This window comes from Protopterus annectens, chromosome 17.part0, assembly GCF_019279795.1.
Source record: "Protopterus annectens isolate FY-2018-M chromosome 17.part0, PAN1.0, whole genome shotgun sequence".
Taxonomy (NCBI): domain Eukaryota; kingdom Metazoa; phylum Chordata; order Ceratodontiformes; family Protopteridae; genus Protopterus; species Protopterus annectens.
In genome coordinates this window covers 518,626,276-518,653,281 of record NC_056751.1, presented here as the reverse complement: position 1 = coordinate 518,653,281, position 27,006 = coordinate 518,626,276, and positions in this window count along the sequence as shown.

The window sequence follows — 27,006 nt, the reverse complement described above, 5'->3', positions numbered from 1 at the left end:
GTATTGGTAGCCTCTGATGATGATGGTGGTGATGCAGAACAGTCAGAGGATGCAGATGATTAGTCTGACGCTGATACTGTGGCTCAGACATCCACTGGCCTTATCTTATACAGGACAATTTGAGGATGACACGGTTGATGGGGGTAGTGTGGTTACTCCAGCTACAGAGCTAGTTTAGTCTGCTCATAACCATTATGAGAATGTGGCACCACAAAGAAGAGTCATTAAAGGTGCTTGGAGGAGGCCTACTATCCACCCTTGTCCTGATGATCTTGTGTCATTGCGTTCCACAAGACGTATGTATTAGGCCATCATGGAGGTACAGGCATGTTCCACAAAGGCCCCAGCAGAGAATGTGTGAATCCTAAACGTGGTACATTCTGACAAGAATGACTGTCTCAGCCATGTGAGGACTCATTGGATAGGATCAGCAATACAGGATTGGGCAATGTCTGTGATGGAACATGTACTGGTGGAAGTCTGGCATCCACATGTCCATAGAGCTGCAACATCCTCTGGTGTTAGCTATTGGTGTGGCCGCACAGTATCCTGCTCCCGTAGTAGCAGTACTTCTGCTGCTCCATCAATTATTGAGGTGTCCACACCCAGATGTGGTAGGCCACAGGGGTCATGGTTCTGGATATAGTCGTGAAGACAGCTCGTCCAGCAGAAATTGCTCATGTTCAGATAGCACCCCCACTTCAACCTGGGGACATGGACATGGCAATGCATTTCTTGGTAGAAGCAGTTCACATGGTTGGGATCAACAACACTGAAATAAGAACTCCACCATGCATGGCTCACACCTGTCCATTAAGGCAGGATGTACTGCTAACCATAGCTTGATTGCATTCACACACACACACACACACACACACACACACACACACACACACACACACACACACACACACACACACACTTTCTCTCAAAACTTTGGTGTTAGCCTTGGACTACTACCCCTCCCCCCAGCCTGTGCAAATGATGCTGACTGTGCCATGCCCTTCACTTAGGGTTGCATATATGTCTGATACACAGAGTGGATAGCTAAGAGAGTCTTTCTCAGTATGTTGATCATGTGCATATTTAGTGTATAACAGGATTGTGGATGTTTCTTCAAACACTCATTTCAGAAGGCTTTTTTCATTTAGTATTGTAATTCATGCATTCAGATCAGTGATATTTCATTCCTGCTTATTGCTCTACTTGTGAAACTGTTGATATAATTGTCCTGTTAACTGTTTTGTGTGCAGTGGGTAAGTGACTGGCTTGATACCAGTTAATGTGTACAATACATACCTTTATATTGCAGATATTATTCCAATAAGCCAATAATGCCATTGATGAAGACAACACACAGGTTCTGATTGAGCACATTTATGACTGACACTGTGCAGGTAGTTTATCTACTTACACATTTGTTTGTATAATACAGGTTCCTTACTTACCTTGACATTACTGCAGTTATGAGTCATGTGCTTTGGGCTTTCTCTATCTGATGCTATCCATACACAGACATTACGTTTGTGGGTATCAGATGGCAACACTTTTAATATTTTTATGTGCTTAGTCTGTTATGTGTATTCCTTTGTTGTTAAGTGTATGCGCTATTATTTCCCTTTTAGTTGCTGAGTGTATGCTCTAACCTTTGAGTCTTTGGTGGTGAGTGTGTGTGCTATCCTTTACCTCATAGCAAGGATAAGGGCATATTGTACATGTCTACATCTACCAGCTACCTCTGCAGCTGGATGTTCTCTATCAGAATTCTCATTTATGTATGCTAGAGGTGCTGGCTGTGCCTGTGGTCCAGGAATGTGTGGTTCTGGGCATTGCTGTCTCTACTGCATCTGTTTCCTCAAAATGATAATGTGCAACCTGTCACAGACTGTGAGAATTTCTGTGCAGGTGCCTGGGTTGTACTGCAGGGCACATCCTGATGTGTTTAGACAGTGAAACTGTGTCGTCAGCATGCCAAGCACATGAGCTATTATCTATGTAGTTTGAACATGGGCATCACTGTATCGTTTTTCTTTGGGTGTGTATGAATTTTTGATGGGTGCCATAATTTCAGTGTATAACCTCTATCACCCAATAGATTACCTTGTGGAACATCATCTCTAGCAAACCTTGTTTAAAGCTGTAAGGTGTGCCATATGTGTGAGTCATGAAAACTGCCTGGGCTGCCTGTGTAGACACTGAGGTCGATCCCTCAGGAATTACAGACAACCTGGCAGCTGACCGAGTGGAACCCCTTCCTGTTGATGAATGTCCTTCCATGTTCACCAGATTGTGCTTTTATTTCTATGTGAGTGCAGTCTATGGCCCCTAAGACTTCAGGGAAGTGTGATACAGAATAAAATTCCTGCATTGTTCTTGCTCTCTCTCTCTCCTCTGGTGTACATGCCGAATAGATGTACTCTGTTGCATGCTCTAACATAGTATTGAGATACTGGCGAAATATTCTGGAGGCTGTGGTCTGTGGCATCCCTAATACATCTCCTTTGTGTCTCTGGAACATACCAGTAGCTAATATCCTTAATGCCTTACCTTAGTCTGATGGTATATATATATATATATATATATATATATATATATATATATATATATATATATATATATGAGAGAGACACACACACACACACACACACACACACACACACACACACACACACACACACACACACACACACACACACACAAACACAGTTAGAAAGAGGATACACAAAGAATACATTACGGTCATTAAATCTACTTTTACTCTGGCAACAGGAAACTACAGAAAGGTAAAAAATAAAAAAAATATATGAATTAATACAGTAGATTACAGACCCAATATTGATAGAGTGTCATTGTACAGAATACAAAGTTAGTAAAAATATAATAAAGAACACAAATATCATGAAGTATTACTATATCACAAAGAAAGCTCACTGTGGCTGACTCACTGAAATAACTCCCTTTCCAAAACATCAAAGCCCTTGCCCCAAAGTGTTGAGTTTTCCAGAATTCTGAAATCATTTCAGTTAACAAGGTTCAGGTTTGTCATTGAAGCTGTTGCATGCTTTATGGTTTATCCACCAGCATTCATGTTTCATTTTTAATGTGAACAGTATAATAAATCATATATTTAATACTGATGTACATGTGGATATAAGCAACATAACAGGTGTAAGCAAGCAGCAACCAAAAATACTATAGACAACAGAGATGACAGACACCTGACCCAAGAAGGGGATGCATTGTCACTTATTTTAATTGCTTTCTATAGTTTTAGGCAAGGACCTGGAAAGTATAATAATACTTTTTAATATCACTTGATTTAACGGATAATCTAAGTTGTAGAACTAATAAGTGTTTTACTTCATTTTTGTTAAAGCATATACACTTCTTTTAAGAAACAGTAGTTTCCAAACTGGGATTTTTATCAGTGACTGGCATGTAATCTAGAAAATGGATAATAATGCATCAATGGGTCCTGACAATATCCCCTGGATGCTTCATAAATAACACTCCCCTAACAAAATTGTTTAATCTCAGCCTCCATATAGGTTTTGTACCAGGTGAATGGAGAAAAGCTGCAGTCCTTTCCCTGCATAAGGGAGGACCTTCCAGAGACCCAGCCAATTGCAGACCCATAAGTCTGACCAGCCTCATATGTAAAACTGTGGAAAGACTTATGGAATTAATAAATCAGAACATGGGGAACCTGCAAACAGCATAACCATCTCAGTTTGGATTCATCAAGGACAGGTTATGCTTACTCAACCTACTGGGTTTTCTGAAAAGGTAACCAAAAAATGTATGAAGGCAAAACCATATACACTGCATACCTCGGCCTAACCAAAGGTTTTGACTCAATTCCTCACTCAGGTGCAGTAGAAAAGCTAAATAAACTGGGACTAAACCCTTATGTCACCCACTGGATTGCCAAGTGGCTCACAGATAGGACCCATATAATCAAAAAGGGGAAGTTACCTCTGCAAAGAGACCAGTCACCACTGGAGTTCTCCAGAGTACTGAGCTGAGAACTCTCCTATTTGGCATCTACTTTTCTGAGATAAAAGACAATACTAAAGGCCTCTGGCTGACTAAGTTTGCAGAAGACTGCATGCTAGTAGCAATTACTGAATCCCCAAGTGACTTAGCCATCCTAAAGGAAGTTTTTTCTAAAATAAATGACTAGTGTCAAATTTTGTCTGAAATGAAATGACAAAAAATGCATTACTGTATCCTGTGGGAAGTAATCTATCTAAAAGAACTACCACATTGACAATCTAACCCTAAAAATGGACCTAGATATTTGAGATTTGGGAACTAATGTGGATAGTTATAGGGAGGGTTTGGCATAATGGTTAGTCTTCATCTCATAGGCACAAAGGACAGGATTTGATTCTGATCTAAGGTTAATAGCTAAGCTTAAAATCACCCTTCAGGGCAGTTAGCCTATAAACCTATTAACTTTTGACCGACATGTGTTTATTGTTGTAAGAAAGTTCTTCTATTTTGCACAGCATATAAACAAAGGGATTGTGACTAGATCTAGGGATGGTATTGTCCCACATTACTCAGCCATCATTGGTCCAGTCATTGAATATGATGTCCATTTGGTACGTATCTGTCCAGACGCATGCAACAACTGGAAAACTCACAGAGGTATCCAACTAAAAGGATACAGGCCTAAACAACATGTCTTACATGAACTGACTCAAAGCCCTGTCACTATACTCAATATCCTACAGACTACTAACAGGTGACCTGTGTCTGGCATACAAGGCATCTTCTGGCCCATTACTGATGGATCTACTGCATATTAGCAAGTCAGATGGCATCAGAAGTACTTGTTCTAGGGATCTAAACTTCTTCTGCAACATCAAAAGAATGGTTTGGAGGGGAGACATATATTTTGCAGAGGATACCGCTGCTATGGAACAGACTCCTCATCCACATAAAACAAGTTCAACCCTATCCATTTTCAAGCATAACTTAAAACTAAGACTAGGAAACAGAAAATTTACCCCAAGGCTGCCTCCTGTACTGCTAACACACAGATATAGCTCTTAAATGCGTCACCCTATGCATATGTCCCCACAAATTATTTATGTTATTATCACAATTATTCTCATTATTGTTAACATATCATTATCAACAATGGGATAAGTAAGGCCAGTCTATAACAAAATGGGATAGGTTATTTTGAGCGCAAAAAGAGAAAGTGACTAGATTTAAAATGGCCTACAAAGGCAGATAGCCTAATACTTGCCTATAAACCCAAGAACCTATGGATGCAGCACTTTTCTATCTATATGAGCTTATTACATGCATCTGGCAGTTGGTGTAGGAGTTTAGGGCTGTGAGGTATAGATTGTATGGTACAGGGTTTGATTCTTTCAGCCCTCATTTGCCTACTTTGCGACCTTGAGCAAGTCACTTAACCAAACAGTGTTTGAGGATAACTGGAAATTTGGTCTAGGCTCTTCAGTGGTCCTGTGGACTATAAGCCTAGTAAGTGCATATACATTTCTACAGAGGTTCCTCAGTAAAACAAAAAAAAAAAAAAAAAAAAAATACAGGGCATAAGTAAAATGTCCTATGCAGGCTGCCTCAAGGCCCTGACCCTGTAGTCTGTCTCATACAGGCTTGTTGAGGGGAGATTTATGTCTGGCATACAAGTTATTGACAGACCCCACTCTAATGGACAGCCTCCATATCCACAAAACAAACAGTAACAGAATTACACATTCTAAAGGCTTAAACCTTGCCTGTGATATAATTAGGACCTGCTGGAGACACAGGTATGTATCACAGGCACTACCACATCTCTTGGTGAGGCTCCATATCTATGTGAAGCAGAGTTACTGCCTAACCCTATTCAAGCATAACTTGGACAATTGGATGGGAAACAGGAAATGCTTCCCTAGCTTAGCACCTATGGCTCTAATAGACATAGGCAACCTGTAAATGGTTCATCTCCCAGGCCCCTGCTTGTAAATGTTTCATCTCCCATGCTTCTGCTTACACTCATCAAGGGTACTTGAACTTGTCAGAGATTTGGAATGCATGCCTAGGTTTAAAAAGGCCATTGTGGTCATTAGCCTAGTACAAACCTATGATCGTGACAATTTATATTAAATCTCAGTGTATGTATCTTTAAGGCAAACAATTATATTTCACTTTGTTCCACAATGGAAAGAGAGATTTTTATCTTATATTATTTTGATAACTAACTAAGTAAAATAATAACTGACATATGTTCAGCTTATATCTTTGTATGACATTATTGTATTTACATATGTATACCATATATATATATATATATATATATATATATATATATATATATATATATATATATATATATATATATATATATATATATATATATATATATATATAAATATGTATATATATATGTATATATATATATATATATATATATATATATATATATATATATATATATATATATATATATATATGTTTATTTATATATATATATATATATATATACATTTATACACAAACACACACACACACATATATATATATATATATATATATATATATATATATATACACACACATATATTTTATATATATATATATATATATATATATATATACATTTACACACAAACACATATATATATATATATATATATATATATATATATATATATATATATATATATACATACATATAATATATTAGTATATCCAATCTGTCCCCAGGATTTAATAAAATCCAGGTAGGCTCCATGTAGAGCCTACATGGAATGTATCTGTGCACATGGCCACTGTCCCCCTCGGCAGTGCGCCATGCATGTTAATGATGGCACACTGCCAAGAGAGAGCATAGGAAAAGGATTATTGAATCAGTGTAGTGAGAAGTGTAGAGGTTACCCATGGTTGTGGATGGCCTATATTGCTCCTTGCTACTGTTGAAACACTGTGAATTGGGTCAAATGTATAATAATTTATTTTAATTTTTTTCCCCATTTTTTACATGTTTCCATGGCACAGTGTGGAGCTCAGCAATGCCAAGCTGTGCTCACACATGGACAGCTGACACCTGCCTGACATCTAAAAATAGAAACCTTATGTCATGAATTATCATAATTATCTATTTTTGCAATTTTAAATATTTTTGTTTTTTTGTGTGTTTTTTTAATTGCTGTTTGTGCAGCGCTCATACATACATAGCCGACAGTTGCTAGACATCTAAAAATAGAAAATGGATGTAATTAATTGTTTTTGTCTGGGTTTATTTAAGCACATTTGCAAGGGACACCACAGTTCTTAGCAATACTAACAGGTTGCCCAGTAATATATGTGAAGGTATACTAGTTTTTGTAATATCCAAGTAGCTAAATGTTTAGAGACACAGCTTAAGGTTTAGTAGGTCCTGTGTTTGAGTCCATAGGAATGATAAGATGTCTATCATTTATTTATTATATATATTTAGTTTTAAAAAGAGATTTTTGAAATATGGCACATAGCACACTAGGCTTAGCACTGGTGCAACATGCTAATAGCTACTTTTGTTTGCATAGTGCTAAGCTGAGCCAAACCCCAGGTTGTGCGAGTTTTCCCCCTGCTTAGCTGCACTTAGCTAGCTTGCATGCTGCTAAGAAACACTGTGCTTTTTTGAATTTTGCTCAATGATGTGTAAGGGTGGGAAAACACCCTATATTAAGCACAATAGGTAGGAATTCTGCATCATTCCTTGGAGTCTAATCAACTGTGGATATGGCAGGCAGTGCTGGTGAAGGTGCACAGTTTTGGGCACAGAGATGGGGTGTTCAGGAGTCCAGGGTCTTTGTTGGGGTACTGGTAAAAATTCATGAACCCAGTTTGCAGTGGGGGGGGGGTCAGGGCTCAAACTGTAAAGCAGTGGCCTGGGACAGGTTGGCCAGGGAACTCACCAGTGTTTCTGGTATCCCCTGCACAGGTGAGCAGTGTCATCACCATTATGATGACCTGAAGAGGAGAAATAGGGGAACTCTGGACACCTGGGTCCAAGAAGCTAGAGCTCGGAATGCCCCACAAATATGTAAGCATGTTTTCCTCTGTTTTACCAATATAAAAGCTTAATGTCTGCAAAACTGGTATGCACAATGGTGTGCTTCTCTCCCATCAACTGCAGCTGACAGGGCTCGCAATGTCGAGTCCCATGCCAGGTGCTTGGTCAGGTTGTGCTGTGAGTGTGGTGTCTATGGATTTATTATGATAACTATAGTGCAATAAGCAAGAAATAGTAAAGCATTTACTGCAATAAAGTATACATCATAAAAAATTGTAGCGCAATATATGGGCAATAACAACTGTATTGCAATAAACAATAAACAATACCAATATCAGTAAGCAAAATGTTGTACAGCAGGATTGCGTTGTCATAACCATTGCACTATAGCCTTATGCATTACTTGTCTATGGTAAGGTTGCCACAGTCAAGTGTAATAGTTATAGAATGCAAAAGTAATGGCCTGCAAATTGTATTGTTTAACTCATAGTATGGTTCAAGGCTGTCTCCAGGCCAATATCGGTCACATAATGTTCTCTGTTCCTCCTACTTCAGGTAATAAAGGTATATGTCTGAGGTAGCTAAGTCTATGGGCAGATATTGTGTGGACTTCACTGACATTTATCAGCAATACAAATAAAGTGATAAGCACCACTGTTAATTCCTACAGATATCTGTTTTAATAAATGTATTATGGCCATATTCCATGCATATGTGTTCTACTGTCACTGCAGTCAAGTATAGTAGTTTAATAGTTCTAGAATGCAAAATGAATTCAATCACAAAATGCTCTCTTTTTCTCCCACTCCAGGAACAAATGGTATATGGTTGAGGTAGCCATTGTTATGAGCAGATATGATTGTGCTAATGTTTCACAGTTATCAGCAATACCAATAAAGTCATTTTTTTTTGCAGATATCCCCTGCAGTCACAGCTATTAGGTTCTGTTCCCATTCCTGCCAACTAAGGCATGATGGATGTCTAGATCATGCACTGTACACAATGATGCCTCTCAAGTGTCACAAATTCATGGAATGTAAGTAAAACTGCCTAATCCATCTGTCACAGGATTACCAGAAAAATGATTACCTGGAATGCAATGTATTACCAAATCTGCTTACAGAACACCTTGATAGTTATAGAAGTCCACATTATGTGAAAGTGTTCTGTGTAGCAGTGTACCTGCATTTGTTATTGCTTGGCCCATACTGACCCATGCTAAAAACTTGAGAGGTATGTACATGTTACATCAGCTATAGAAGTATTGTAGTCACTGTATTCAGAACTGACAAGACATGCCTGTAGTGTATTTTCTATCAGTGTCCTCAGGGATATCATCTGCATTGTCAGTAATGGATTGTTTCTCTCTCTCTCCACCCCTTATCTTCATTTATTTATTATTTATTATTATGATTTAATGTTAACCTATGTTGTTAAACTATGTTTTTGCAAAATGTGATGTAATATTGTTATGTGTTATTAATATTCACTATTAACATACTTTGTTAAATTATTTTGTTGCCCTTATGGCTTACTTCTTCCTGGCATGCTGTTACCATAATGACTGTTATATTATTTACTGTTATGTTACACATGCTATACATTAATATGTATTTGGATGAATTAAAATGATGTTCCATTCTATTAATACTACCAATGGTTTGGTTATTACTAACCTTAACTTATTGCTATACCCCATTCACCATAGCATGTCAAGGTAGGCCATTTCTGGCTGATCCCCCTACCTTGCTTCAACCAGCCATGGCACCGGGTCGCAGCACATCCGGTACACTGACAGGTGATGCTCCAACTGCTGCCCCTGCACTACCTTAGGCATTTTGTAGTACAACCCCTTCCCCTTGGGACTGATGGTAGAGGGGGTGTTGTCACCCGAGATGAGCTACTGGTCTTGGTGTGCAGGATAGGCTAATGTGAGTTTGACTGCTCCCTGAGCCAGACTGAGGGCATTGTTGGCAGACCTGGTGTGGCAGCCTCACCCCAGTGCCCAGCATCCAGCACTGCCACCCTCGGCACAGTGAAGGAGCAGTGCCAACAGTCCCATGGGCAGGGATGTGAGTCACACTGCTCCCAGCTGGAAGCACATGGGACTTGAATTTTCAACACTCTCCCTATCCAAGGTGTTCACCTGCCTCATGTGTCACAAACCAACCCATCTGCTGTCTTGTCTGTCTGCAACTGCATCCTCACCTACCCAACTTACCACCCCCACATGTACCTATGTCCCTTCCCCAACATTCTACTCACACGTTAAAAAAAAGTGGGCATGTGTTCCCAAAAAAATATCGTCCAGTACATATCTTTCCATTTTGCACACTCTGTGTGAATTCCTACCTGCAGGCCTGTAACCTCCATTAGTGAAAATCAAACATGTCATTTGAAATGCATTGCGTGGATAAAGAGTGCAAAACTCAGTCATTAATTGTTGCCTTCACAATACTGTAAATTCACTTCTACACACCACTGTATTTGAACCCAGGACTGTGTGGCAAAATGTACTAGTTGCAAGACAATTAACAGACTGCGCTACAAAGTCACTGCTGGTGCAGTGCAGCAAGCAACTTCAGTCAGCTCAGCTAAATAGAACTATATTGACAATATGTGTTTTTAAACTTATAATACACAAAATATGCACCTGTCCAATATTTTTAACCCAAGACCATCGAACCTGCAGACCACTACATTAACCTGCCACACTAAACAACTATTACTTAAAACAGGTGGTTTAAAGAAAACATAGAAATTGCCATTTACAGTCATTAAGAGTGTTTCAGTGGAGCTGCATACTGTGCCATGTTGCACAAACTGGATTAAAATATAACTAAATTAAAAAGATTAAAAATGGAAGTGTGCCTTGGACTCTGGTGCAATAGTACACCACTAGAAAGGCAAAGACATAATAATGGATGTAAGTGATGCCTGTGATAGCAGATAAATGTGCCATTCAGCAGCAGCATGTAGAAAGACACCTGCTAAGGCATTAATGGTAAAATACATGTGCAACTGGGGCCCTGGTGCACACATGCATCCAAATAAAGCCATGCACATACTGATGGACATGGAAAATGTATGTCACAGCCTGTAAGTGCACATATATCTTGCAAATACACCTGCTGAGTAGTGACTCTGTAGCTCAGTCTAATTGCCTTACAAATAGTACATTTTGCCACACACAGTCCTGGGTTCAAATCCAGTGGTGTGTAGAAGTGAATTTACAGTATTGTAAAGGCAGCAGTTAATGACTGAGTTATGCACCCTCTATCCACACAATGCATTTCAAATGACATGGCTGCTTTTTGCTGATGGAGATCACAGGACTGCAGGCAGGAACACACTTTACATATCCCTATAGAAAAACTATATGTGCATAAAGTGTCACTTCATGCATTAATATGCATTCACACAAAATGTCAATGCAGGTACTGAAAATAAGGGCCACTAATATCAGGGTACACCACACATTCCTTCTAAAGTCACTGTGCAGATTATCACAGCTAACATACACATTGGAAGTCCCTGCTTGTAACAAGGCCTGCTCTCATACATACTGCAAATTACTACCAGACTGTAACATATGGTCTGGCAGTTGCCTAAATGGTGGACATATTCTTATATTTATACCCCATCTTAGCCAAGGACACACCAAACATGTTGTCTAGCACTCTGTTAGTGATACCATTGCCTAACATACTTACCTTAAATAAATGCCTTATTTGGAGTGGAAAGGGTAGCCTCACTCTGGCTCTGCCTCTACAACAAAGATGACACAGCTTCCACAGTTACTCCTACAAGTTGTTGTCCTCCAACGTGTTCACACTCTCTGCCTATGTCTACTACCAGCAGGAGCAGCTGCAGCCTGTAGCACACACATCTTAGTGGTAAGGTTTCTGCTACAGACCTACCCTCTGTGGCAATGTAGTCTCCTCACCTCAGTAATATCCAGCACAACATATCAGAAAGGGGCCCTAATCTACATGAATGGCTTTATATATTGCACAGTGATTGCTTGTCATTGGCTGATTATAGTCCAAATCAGTTGTGTTAGCTGCAATTAGCATTTCAGACCCACAGATTGGTTTAGAGGCAATTAACTACTAATGAGAAGCATGTTTAAAAGGCAAGGAGCTGGCTATGGGGAACTAGTCTGTATGAAACTTTCCTCACACAGAGCATGCCTTTGTGAAAACTTTACTATCACCACATATCAACAGAGGAGTACTGCACTCCATCAGGTATGTAACTTATGTTGTCTACATCAGGACACAGATGGGTGAATAGACTTACGGGGAATAGGGAATACAGCATTAAGCCTGTTACAGACCTGTTATACTGACATGTCATTGATCTCCTGCTATCTTACACCTACGCATGATGTACTATACATCAAGGGTGCATTGTCTGTTGTCACCATGGTACACTGGTCTCGTTGGACTGTCCCTGTATAGTGGTTGAGATAGCACACTGCTAATTGTTTGGCACTGTTACAAAGATGTATTATCAGGGGGGTTGCCAGTAGGGGGGACACCAATGTAGACCCGAGTGTTGGGTGTATGATCATACAGCAGTATCTGTCATGACACACATGGGAATACCTGAGTAGTGATACTATCTCAGTTGTATCCACACAGTTAGTATGTTTGAACACTTTGGAGTATGACATGTGTGAGCAAGCTGTGGATAGTGGCAGCCATGTTGTCCTTGCTGTTGGTCCTGACATTACCTCACCCTCAACTTTTCACAGGTCCTATACATATTGACAAATGCCGTGGTCCTGCTCCTAGTAAGCATGACACTGTTTTGCTAAGGAACATTTATATTCTATTAAAGTTAAGGGCCAGATTAATGTGCTATTTAAACATTCTGTCATGTATAAACAGGGTAGAATGTTTTTATTTTCCATTCTGGAACAGGTACGTAAGGATCTTAGAGGGGGTAATCACAGGAGTGTAGCTGAGCAAATGGAAACACTTTGGCAGTGACAGTTATGAAAAGATAAGTATCCTTGGTTAAATGAGGCATTTGCTCTAAAATGACTTTTAAAACACAAAAGCTTGAAAGGACATGAAATTAGGCAGTGAAAAGTTTATTTCAATATATTTGTTAAGAGAGGTGTACTGGGTTTTCATGCATTTCTTTTATCAAGTATAGTGTCATTGTATTGCTTAATTAAAAAGTAAATTCTACTGGTCATGTTTTACTTGATTTACTTGAAATGATTTTTATAAATGTCTTGAGTTGAATGTGTATTTTGCTCTGAGGAAGTCTATGTTGGACGAAAGTGGAAAGGAAAAATTTGACTGCTAAATCAGTTGTGGGCACTTGTTATTATGTGTATTGGTGGATTTTTCATACACAATAGTGCAGGTATTCCTGTACTACTTTTTTTCTTTCTTATCACAGGTAACTGGGGGAGGTTGGTCTCTGTCCCCTACACAACCTGATATCAGTGTCTCTTTGGACTCTGATGATGATGTTGGCCACAGTGAGGCATAGTTGGGGGTTTTGGGGGCTGAATCTGTCCCAGAGTTAGGTATCTCTCTTCTGCCTCCATTGTCACTGCACACAGTCAGTATGCCCACACTTACCCAGTCCCAGGGGACCACAAATATTGGACACTCAGAGGGTGGGGACATTGAACAGGAAAGTGTGGCAACTATGACTACAGTGAGTGTAGGCACTGGCCATAGCCAGAGAGCTGGTGAGGTCCCATACAGGCAGATTGACAGAGGTGCTTGTAGGAGGCCTGCTGTCTGTCCATCACCTGTTGCAGGTGTCACATCATGGGTCAATCGGTGCATGTTTGGGCTGTCATGGAGGTACAGGCATGTTCTGAATGGATTACCAGACGTATGCTTAGGGTTATGGATGCAGCACAGTCTGACATCCATGACTGCCTCCATCACATTGGGGGTGCCCTGGATCAGTTGACTGATGCAGTGGACAGAAGGTGGGCTGATACAGTGTCTGTCTTGGACCGCACATTTTCTGTGCTGGAATGCGTGGTTGGAGCTGTGCATAAGACCTGTGGATGTAGGTCAGCAATACCATCTACTGAGAGTCCACATGGCCATGCACAATCATGCTACCATAGTGGTAGTACATCCAGCACTATGGAGGGGAGTGTGCTGTCCACATTATAACATGACAGGCCATGGGCTTATAGTCCTGGGCATTCCCATGTGGAACATGGTCCCAGCAGACAGCAGTCACTGTCAGGTACTAGCACCACTTCTGACATTGGGCATGGAGGTGTCATTGCAAGTCCTGGCAGACCCAGTTCCCATGTTTGGGGCCAGAGACAGTGAACTGTCAACTGTACCATGTATGGTCCAAAGCTATCCAACATACACACATGTAGGGCTAGCACTGAGCTTGACTGTGCACATGCACACACTCACACACCACTGTGAAATGCAGGTCACCTACAGAAAGACACAGCACCTTTCTGTGATCCATCTTACCTGCTTCCCTTCCTGACTCACACACATGCTGTCAACCATTTGGGTCAGCCTAGGCCTCCTGCACCCCCTCACAACAGCCTGTGCATGTGATGATACCTGTGCCACATCCTTATCATCCTCACCATCGATCCATTGAAATGAAGCTATGTGTCTGATGCACAGGGTGACTATATTAGTTAACATGTACTTGTGTAATGCAGTGTTGTTTTGCCTTGCCACTTGTAGTGGTTAACAACAGATACTGTATGCTGGTATTTGTTATGAGTACGCCACATACTTTTGTGTACCTTATGTTGTATGATGTTGAAATGGCTGTATGCGTACATGATGACAGGTGTATCACGGATCTGTTTATGTTTCTGTTTCCTGGGTCTTTTGGGATAATCTATGGATACACAGTGACAATGAAGCAGCACAGGATGGCATATCAGCACAGCAAAAATATGTTTTCAGCAAGGTACAGCATTATAAGTACATGGCTCCATAGGTTCATATGTGTATAACAGGCTAACAAGCAGATTGGCGGCATTTAGTGTAATCATGCATCCCTAATCTGTGAACAGGTATGGTACCCTTAATAATTAGATTCATAGGTTGGCACTAGGCTATCAGCCCTAGGGCCTATACAAGGCTAGCCATAACAATTCTTTGGCTATTTCTTCCCACATTATTTGCTTCCCTGGACCCCTGTCTAGCAGGGCAACTGATATGATCCTTGGTGTGAACTTCCTGTCTCCCGTCCAATCATCAAGGTTCCTTTTGAAGAGGACCAAAGAGGTGCTCTGCTTTACACCTTGTCACCAGGGTTTTGGGAACTCACACATTTACAAGCTTTGGTGATGGAGATGACCAATTTACAAATATCCTGTGTCCAGTACAGACAGTTTCCAGACACTTGTTATGATTGCCATGCTCTGCATCCCATTGAGTAAACTGCACATGATGTGTGTCACAGCAGATGTGTGCTTCACATGCATGGGGGCCTGTTTTATGTAGGGTGCACTGTCTGTGTTACATACATGTCTCTCCAGCATATACTATGTACACCACAGTTATGTTGTAGGCATGTAGAACAGGTGAGATGTGTTAGTTCTGTCATGGATATGTGGGAGGTACACCGTGGGTCCAACACCTCCCTGTATGGAGCTAGACACACCCCATTCAAAGCATTTAGGGGGCAGACTACACATGTATGGTCATGACACTGACTCCATAGGACATATTATCTACGCTGTGTATTGGTGTACCATTGAACCTGTGTGGCTGCTACAGCTGTACGATATGCCTATGTAGTGACATAGCACAGGGTGCCATTGCACACAATGAAAGCTGTGATGACTGCCACATTCAGTATAGCAGTGACAGTCTGGGATTTACATCCCAACCCTGTCAGTGTAGAGTGTACAACAGTGTATGCATCACCACATCTTACCAACCAGAGAGAGTTAAAGGCTACATTACTCTATGTGTCCATAACTCCATGTGTAATGGCTCAACTGTGTACAGTGTGCAGACACTATAATGTTTTTCAGGGGTGGATGATGTCCCACAGGATAGTATTGTGCAGTTGTTGGCAGTTAGTCTTTGTCAGTGGCTCAAAGTACAATTGATTGTGTTTTAGGCCACCCTGGATAAGTGCTGGTTCTGCGTGGGAGTCTGTGACAGCTCCCAGTATGTAATCACCTGCTTATGTACTCAGTCGGAGGTCACTGACAGTGGCTGTGACTGCAGAAAAGGAATAGGTGAAAGGGGTATGCCAATTATGGGGGATGGTGACTGGCGTCAATGCAGCTCAGGTCTCCCACTGCTATCTTCCCAGAGTATGACTGTCAGACACTTGCCTATCCACCAGCTGACATAACACTCTGTGCATGACTTACACAGTTTCCAGGAAGGCCTGCTGGCCTAATATTGTCATACACCTTGTCAGGCCATGGTTGGTGGAATGAGACATATGCCTGACATCCATTATATAGTCTAACAGTCAATGGGCTTCACCGGTTACAGTTGGTAGGCATGATCTGGCCTTGAGTCAAAGTAACAGTGTTTGGTCCAGTGTCACTAGGTGTATAATAGTGCCAGTGTTCGTACCCATGTTAACTCCTATCATGGCATATCAGGTGACATGACTCAGAGATATGGGGACACCGCTTGGCACTGCCTACTAGTTGTTCTCTGTGCAAGTAAGTGTTGCAGTTACCTCCAGCATGTTTCAGGAAGACAGTCATGCAAGGTGCCTTTACAGAGCACAAACACATTAGGGAAGTGTAATATGTGCACACTGTGTTGTTTAGTCATGCTGCAGCTCACTTACCCAAATGATGGCCCAGGTCATTACCTACAATGCCCTGCAGCAGTGTCATGACATCCCTGCATGGGGAACCAACATAGTGCATCATATGTTTATTAATATGTCTGGCCAGTACAGTCCCACCAGTGTGAGGTCCTCCCTGCTGGTATCTAGCCACAGACCAGTCTCCTTAGACCTACCAGCATGTACCTCTCCTGCAGACAATACAGACATATATGTCAAGACAACCATTTGTTACCTTCTGTGGGATGATTGACATAGTGTGACTGCACCTCCTCCTTCAGATGGGACAAGCAAGTATGCAGAGCTCTACACCCATGCATTATGGCATCAGCATTACAATGGCATGAACTCAGCTGTATGTGACAGGAGAAACACAGGCTCTCACCATGGTTCAGCAAACCTGACTGGCAAACAATTGCTATTAGCAGGCTGTACAGTAACAGGTGGACACTGCTGTGTGACAGTATGGATGAGAATGCCCCCCTCCTTACATGTAGGCACTACCTCCTCAGCTAAAAGAAAAACATAGTGCTGTTCTGATGTTGAGTAGACACGGTAAGTGACAAAAGTAACCACCCATGCAAAGTGGAACCACAATGCACAGTGTAGTTACATGTGTGACCTCAGATTGTCAGTGACCTCATACGTCATTATGCCACATATGATGGGTCTGAACTCATACTTAACATGTACACCCACACTGTCTGCATCAACTGCACTCCCTTTTTCCCAACACATGTGACACATGACATTCCTATAACCTGTCCAATAACTTTCATATTTACCGAGCCGTTCGTAACTGGCCTCTCAATGGAAGATACACAGCATCTATTGCACATGCTAACATTCCAGGCTGTATCCCACATGTGATCTGAAAAGGATTACTAACACCATTGGGACACCATTGCAATCATAACGACACTACTGGCTGCACACCAGTTGAGTGGACAGCAGAAAATGTTATACCCTAGCACAGAAGTGGTGCATCCATTGATTGACATAACTATACACATCTTTGTCTGAATATTCATATCTGTATGGCTGTAGGGGTGATCAACATGGAGCTTATCAGCACACATATATGGTTTCTACACACAGGTGGCTGTACACAGTTTGGATGTGTGACAGGGGGAGCATGACTGTTACATGTGATGGACATTTCTGAGGCAGTCACCATGGAACTGGGTGAGGGTACATTAAGTCATACAACCCCTTAGACTCAGCCAAGCCATCTGACTATATCCCCCATTCAGGTAACATTTACAGCACACCCACTTAAGCATCCATGATGCTATCATTGTAGGGGTCATTAAGTGGCCAATTGCTGGCATACATATGCAGCACAGGGAATTCCGCCTCCAATAGCTGATCTGTCAGCAGCAGTCCTCAACAGGGTGCAGTCCTGGGTCCTCTACTGCTTGGAATCCATTCAACCACAGTACACATGACTACTGACTGACTATGGCTAACAATGTTGGCTGTTGCCTGCAAATTTTAAGTATTCACAGAGTCTCTGGGGTATGTCACTATCCTGCTAGAGGGTATTGCGAACACAAACCTGTTGACATAGTAATAGCGATAAACTCCATGCAACTATATATGTCGTATCAGTTCCATCAGTTAGACCTATGTACCTGGTAAGCAGCACATAAATCACAACAATGTGATATACATACTCATGGGTGAATGGACTGGGCACACAGACCTGGCCACACAGGTTTACACCTAATGTGCCTCAGATCATCATGCCTCGACAGTGGTAGGGCAGGAATCATATGGCACAGTTGAGGCCACAGTCACCTGTAAGTGACATGCTCCTAACCTCCAAGTACTCTTCCCTTAGCATGCAAATACCTGAGTGCAATGGCTATTTGGTGATGTACCTTTCCAAGCAGTACTGGCAATTGTATAAGACAGTATGGTCCTCCACAAGGTAGCTTTACATCTCCACTATGTGTTCAAAGGGGATAGTCTGCAATGAGTGCCATTGTCACCTGTGGCATATAGAGTATGCAGAGGTTATCTGTGCCTTGCATATGGGGCAATGTGTGACTCTGATTTACTGCATATGCTGCCTATCTGTAGGAGACATTGTAGATGGATAACCCACTGTAAGGACATTAACCTCATATGTAACATTGGTACCACATGCTTGTGGGAGAGATTTATCTAGCAGACTTAAACACACCCTTGAAGCAGAACCCTGCATAATGGCACACAGAGCAGCTTAGTGCACCTCACCACATGCCATTTGTATGAAAAGCTGGGCAACCATTATCCCAACACAGGGCATCTCCCTATGTCCCTTGTCAACTGGGGCAATATGTGCTGATCCTGTAATTAGTGGTATAAAGATGTATATGATTGTCAGGGCTGCATGGCCATTATGCCATTGAAGTTCAAACATTCTGTGGTTCCATAACATGATGTAAAATGCAGTAATAGGTTCACACACGACCATGGCTACATTGAGGCTAGCACAGCTTCCAATCACTGTGTACAGGACATGCCAAGGCACACACATAGTGCATGTTGGATTTATGTAGATGAGATCACTTACCTATGTAAGGGTACACACTACAGATTACAGTACATGATGCTCACAACACACCTCATGTCTGCTAGTACTATCAGTTCAGGACATATGCTTGATGACATCAGCAGGCCTTGTTGTGGTCAGTCCTTTGGGGAGCCACATCACATACTGCAAATAAAATACTGTGAAACCCTACCTATTTTTATGTTACCAAGATTATCATATTTATCCCATTGGGACACACATGTGTAGCAATTAGCCTGGATGGAGTTTAGAACCCCCTACCTATCAAGTCTTACACACTGTAGATCACATTATTTATCGCACAAGACATGGCTTAAGTCTTGATATTAGACTCTCAGCTGGTAGTCTTAAGGTAGATGACATCATCAGGACTTGTAGAAAAAGGTAGTGTGGAAACCAGAAGCAGGTTTCAGGCCCAAAAATTGCATAACTATTGCAGGTGGATAGCCCATGAGGGCATGGCAGTTGCTTTGCAGGGGCACACACATCACACACACACACACAAACACACACACACACACACACACACAGACACACACACACACACACAGACACACACACACACACACACACACACACACACACACACACACACACACACACACACACACACACACACACACACACACACACACACACACACACACACACACACACACACACAGACACACACAGACGCACACACCTGGAGTTAGATGAGAGCCCCTATCTAGTCTTATGCACTATAGATCACAGTACTTGCTGTACGTACCACAGATTGAGTCTGTTGTATATGTGATTACTGCCACAGTACTTGTGCGTTTCACAAACTAGGCTTATATTGAACAACATATGTGGTCTGCAGAGTGATATTGCTTCGTACTTTTATCTGCATCTAGTATCCTAGCAATGTGTGTACATTTACCAGTATGGTCATATATGGCTGCTTTCAGTTAGATGGATAAACCTGTGGGCAGGTACAACCTCCCCTGTCCATGTGTGCATTGGCAACTTTACACATTATATCACCTGCTTACCTGTGTCTCTCTATGTGGTGACACCCAGCAGGCACACGGGCTCTGTAAGTAATTGGATTATGTACTGTTGCGCCCTTAGTTTGGATCCTTTGAGCAACAGTATGGATGTATGATAGTGCAGATTTACTCACCATTATTAGGCTATGTAGGACAATACAGACATCTACACACATATTTATGTAAGCTATATATATTGGTATATATGTATTTGGCAATACATAGCGATAGATATACTATATATGTGAGAGAGAGATAGTGACAGATGGATATGTATATGTATATGTCTGTATGTATAGACAAATCTATACATAACAGATCAGTCTGATGATGGGGCAACATTATTGCACTCATTTTAACTGTTTGGGCATGCCCAGTGTCTGTCAGTGACTGTCAGTACTTATAAAGTGACTTCAGGCCACACCTACCTGTACTCCAGTCTGGGATTTTGTGCGTTACAGACTATACCTCTCAACTGTCCACAGTTTCACAGAATGTCCAGAGTTTTGGCTCATAGTTTTGGTCAGTTCCTCATAAAATGTGTGATTTTCTGGCAAATCAGTTGGATGAACTTATTTAACATATGCCCCTGTTTGTGGGCATTTGTTCCTCCATTTTGTTGGGCTTTGAACAGATTTCTTGCACTAAGAGGTTGAGAGGTATGTTACATTCAGTGACATCTGTCCCTGTTTTCGCAGTACTGTACATCACTCAAAATGTCCATGGCATTCCCCAGCTGTCTGCTGACTTAGTATAAGACTGAGGTTCATAATGTTATACTACAACACAGACTGACAGTCTGTGAAACACCAACATAATAATATCTCACATGCAATAGATGTGCCTACTTCCAGATTAGAAGCATCAACAACATCAACCATGGTAACTTCCCCAGTCCACTGAGCCAAACAGGCTGCCAGACACAGTGGAATTGCTCATCACACAATAAATAGCATAAATATGTATGTTGTTATTCCTGTGTTATGTGTGACATACAATGTGTGATTGAGTTCTGTTTTACAGCCTTTAGATTGCCAGGTCTGCTGATATACCATTGCTGACTTACTGTAAAGCAATTATATGGGAACACTGCTGTGTTGGGAATGGGGGAACAACAGCATATGATCTGCTGGGATAGGCAGTAGTCCAAATATCATGTGATCCCACTATTTAATATCTCCCTTGACTGATGTGGTGCATATTCCAACCATGAGGCCTAGTGATTATTATAGCCCATGTTATTATATACGTTTTTCTCAGCTTATCAATACTCCAGCAAGATACAACAAAGATCTTACCTGCCAATCCACCATAGACTGGATCCTGGTATCCCACTCTGCTGATTACACCTCTTCTGGTACACTGTCTAGCTCCCTTAGCAATCATCTCCCAGCTTATTCCCTTAGAACAACCCCCCAGCACCTAAGAGTACACACTATAAAATCAGTTAGGAACTCAACTAATTTTTGTCAGCATAAATTCAACAATCTTCTACATGAAATAGACTGGACACCTCTTAAACAACTACCCCTTAATGATGCTGTACTACACTTTAATAACACCTTCCTTCACATACTTAATACACTACATCCCATTTGTATGAAAAGAATCAAAAAGAAATCAGCACCATGTCTCTCTAAGGAATGTAAACACCTGATGAAGCAAAGGGACCTAGCCTGGTCAACCTGGAAAAAAAATGAACAAAATCATGCTGATTTCAAAACACTGTAACAAAGTGGCAAAACTAATCAACAGAGATAAGAAGTCATATTACCCCCATCATCAACTCCAGCATAAAATCAACCCCAGTAAATTCTGGGACTCCATATCTTCTCGACTTAACCCTTAAAGAAATGGAGAGCATGCCCTATCACCTGATACTCCTCCATCACAAATAGCCAAAAACTTTAACAAGCACTTCATAAAATCAATTTCGGACCTACTAACTAACACACCTACTCAGATGCCAACCCCAGACCATCAACTACATCTAACCCTGTCATTATTAACCTCCCTACTCAACAAAATGTCAAACAAACCCCATTTGCATTTCAGCCCATACCCACTGGCACCATTAAGAAACTGGTACAAAAACTAAAACTGTGTACTATCTCAGCTGACAATCTTCCACCACACTATCTCAAACTGGCAGCTAACTCAGTCGCCTACCCAATCAGTATCCTTATAAATAGGTCTTTGTCTGAATCAGAAGTACCTGCCATATGGAAACAATCTCACATCACCCCCATCCACAAAGGAGGCAACTCTTTTGATCCATCCAATTTCTGTCTTATATCCATCTTGTCACCCATATCCAAAATTCTCGAGAGAGGTATCCATCAGCAGGTAATGCAATATCTATTGCATTACAACCATTTAAGCAAAACTCAACATGGCTTCTGACCTCACCACAGCATAGCTACAGCTGTATTATCTTTTACAGGCACTGTGAACAAGGTCAGAGATGCAGCATGCTATACAGCCTCAGTGTTCCTTGATCTCTCCAAGGCCTTTGACATAGTGTCTCACCCCTTAATTTTGAACATGCTGTCTAACTTAGGCTTCTCACATAACACAGTAAAATAGTTTCAGAGCTACCTCAAGGATTGTAAACAAGCAACGAAATGGTCCAATAAACTCACCCTTTCTCCACAACCCTGCTGGAGTCCCTCAAGGATCAACCCTAGGACCCTACTCTTTAGCATTTTCACAAACAACCTTCACACTGCCTCTCACCCTGGGACCCACATTCAATATGCTCATGATACCACCATAATCTGTACTGCTCAATCACTACCAGAACTACGTTCAAAAACTCAGCATTCCTTTACTGCAGTTGAATCCTGGCTAAGAAATGCCCAACACTTTCTTAATCCAAAGAAGACAAAGCTAGTACTCTTTCATCCCAGAAAAACCTCCACTATCACTGATCATTTCAACATACTTGCATCTGACAACACTGTCATAGAAATAGTGCAGGAAACCAAACTTCTAGGCATTATCATTGACAATAAACATTTATTTGACCCCCATATACAGCAAAATATAAAGTAACTCATCAAAAACTGGGACTCATATAGAAATAAACATTTCTTTGCTGCAGCAACTAAAACTACCCTTGCAAAAAATGTTTACTTCCCTCCCTTCTTTATAGTGTCCCTGTCCTGGGTTCCTATCGCTTGATCGAAAATTGTAAATGGCGAACGTGTATTGAGCAAACCCGATTGGTCGAAACGTCACATGGGTAACACGGAAATCGCCATAGGGAATATTTTCCTTTTACTTTGATGCAGTGTGATCTCGGAGTAGGAATATTTAAGTAGCGGGGGTGTGGGGGGTGCAGGGGGCTTGCCCCTCTGCCTACAGCATTTAGGTAAGTATAGTTTTTTATATATTTTTTATTATATTTTCGAAATTTCAAACATCGCTTGTCGACCATATGGTGTTCGATGTTTGAAACTTTCAAAAATATAATATAGACCCCCCCCCATATTAACTAACTTACAAACTTCTACCCTAAGCAAGATGGAACAGTGCTACAACAAAGTTGCATAGTTTCCCACAAACTCTAAATATCTCACACACCACTGTAAACCACTCATAGAATTAAACTGGCTTGAACTCCCCAACCAGCTTGCCTTTATTCAGCTATCCACCTTGCACAACCTTATTGTCAAGCCTACTGCCTACCCTGCACTAGCCAATCTAGTCACATCTTATATACCAAATAGATTCTACGATCAGGAGACAAAAATATCTTAGCTATCTCAAAATCCAGAAGAAAACCAGGTCACTCTCTGTATTCATACTCTGTTTCTGTACTTTCGAATTCACTACCTAACTACTGGGTCTATGCCTGGGCTAACCCATTTCAAAGCCTCTTTAAAAAAATCATCTCAGAAATACATGGCTCTGCTCCTGCATAAAGCCTGCCTAATGCTCAGGTCTTCCTCTTCTTCCACACTAGCCTCATCGTCCTCTTCTGTCACATTTCAATCCCTCACAGTCTGCAAGATCCTAAGGCTCGTCTAACTCCTCCTCTGTTTCTATCCCATATCCGGAAGCTACAGCTCAGGCTGTATTGCTTCTGTTCTTCTTAACTCCCTCACTATCTGTCTGCATCACTAACGTTCTGGCTGCTATTTTCCTAACTGAAACTAACATTCTGTTTTTCATGTACTGTAACAGTCAATGTCACACATTGCACTACTTAGTACTATTGTTGGACACTGTCTACATCCTGTATGGTGACTGATTATTATTGCCTATAACGTTTTAACGATGTAGAATTGTCTAGTTGTGCACTAATATATTGCAACATCTTGTAACATAGTTTGTTCTTTATAATGTTTTAACGATGTAGAATTGTCTAGTTGTGCACTAATATATTGCAACATCTTGTAACATAGTTTGTTCTTACAACTTATTTTTGTATAGTATTGCTAATGCAATTTGTATTGTATTGTATTGGATTATACTGTATTTGTATTGTACTGTATGTGGAGCTTTTCTACCCAAGCATGTGCTGAAAATGGGTTCTGCAGACCCAGTCAGACCACCCCGGTAAACAAATATCAAACAAAAAAATAAATAAAATATTTCCTTGCATAAATGCAGCAGATCCATATATACAATACCATATTATAGTAATCCTTACAAGTAGTGTGTAGGTTAGAGACTTGACAGGACTGTAATTCAGGGCTGACTCTGTGTGATGCAAGCAGTATACGGCTAATATGTGGATAAGTACAGGCTGTGTGAGTTGTCTGGCATCAATAGTTTTACTATATGTATGTGAGTAGGACTAAGGTGTCAGTCTGTAGGGCCCTAGTTGTCAGTGAATCTGCTATGTGCTGTCTCTTAGCCAAAGCCAGGTCATACTGGGCATGCCTACATCTGCCTACAGGGACATCATCAGGGCATTCCTCCTTCGAGTCCTCCTGTGACTGTAGTGACATAGGCACTGGTGGGAAACTGTGTATCCCTTCCCTTTGCTGATCCTGCTGCAGCTGTTTCTGCAGAATCATATTGTGTAGCATGGCACATACTGTGAACATATGGGCACATATGGCTGGAGAGTATTACTGGGTTCCACCAGATATATAGCAGCATTGAAATTGTGACTTCAGAAGCACAAACACATGAGCTATGATGTTCCTAGTTTGTGCGTGTGCATCATTATGGCATTCTTCAGTATGTGTGTGTGTGTGTTTGTGTGTGTGTGTGTGTGTGTGTATTTATGATGGGTATCATCATCCACAGATACAGTGCATAGCCAGCATCCCCCATTAAATGGCCACGTGGGATGTCCCACCCTAGCAAACATCTGGTACAGCTGTCATGTGTGCCAGGTATGGGAGTCATGATAACTGCAAGGGCTGCCAGCACACACATTCATGATAACTCTTTTGGCATTCCAATGACCTGGAAGTTGATGGAGTGGTACCTCTTGCGGTTGACGTAGATTCTACCCTCCTCACTGGTTGGTGATTTGATGTTTACATGAATGCAATTTATGGCACCCAGCACCACATGGCAGATGTGTTGCACATTGCTGGCCCTCACCTCAGGTGTGAGGGAAAATAAATGTGCTCACTGGCATGTGGTAGCATGGCATCCAGGAACTGATGGAGTACCCTGGAAGTAGATGCCTGTGAGATCCCATCATGCTCCCAGTTGGTCTTTGGAAAGTACCTGTAGCTAGTATCATAAAGGCTACACATACCTTTGTTTCCACTGGGATGGGTTCTCCTCTGTTGGCTCTGGGTCTAAGTTGAGGGAGGCAGAGCTCAGTGAATTCTTGTAGTATGTCCTTGTCCACCCTGTAGTGGTCTACACTGTTCAGCTCTTGTAGCTCCTGGAAGGTTACCCTGGGCCTGAACACTCTTCTCCTTCTCTGTCTAGGCCTACTGTCAGCAGCAGCAGCACTGACTTCAGCATCTTCCACATACAGAAGTAGCAGACCTGCAGAGACCCATAGCAATCTCTCAGTTAAATTTCCAAAGTCTGTACTTCAATGGTGCAGAGTACAAGGGAAAAATCAGATTGTAGGCTGTATGCATACGTTATAGTGCTTTGCTGTAGGTGCAGACTGTGTGATTGGCTACCTATGATGCATTCCACCTTCCTAGTATATCACTAATATCATTAAGTTAAACAGAGGTCAAAACTAATTCATATGTCACTGGGTTTTTTATATAATCAGCACTGAGGTGTGCCATGCAAATGTGTGTCTCATAGGTAAACAAAGCTTAGCAGTCAGTGTACATACCCACACAGACTTCCATGCTCAGCATGACGGCACAGCATGCAAACACTCTGAAACTCGCTCCCCTGAACTAAACAAAGCTTAGAAGTGAGTGCACACACACCCCTGTAAGGATATGCTCAGCACTGCGGCATGCCATGCAAAAAGGCTGAAATAAGCTGAGAAGTCATTAGAGACACCCTTCCCTGATGTCAGCTATCTCCTCTGTAAACAACATGGTTCTCTGACTAAATGAAGAGGATATGCAGACACGATTACCGCTTTGTGCTATTCAGTAACTCTACCTCCTTTGCATGGGGATCTGTACTCAGAGCCTGGAAACTACATACTTCAAATCCCAACCATATTAAGA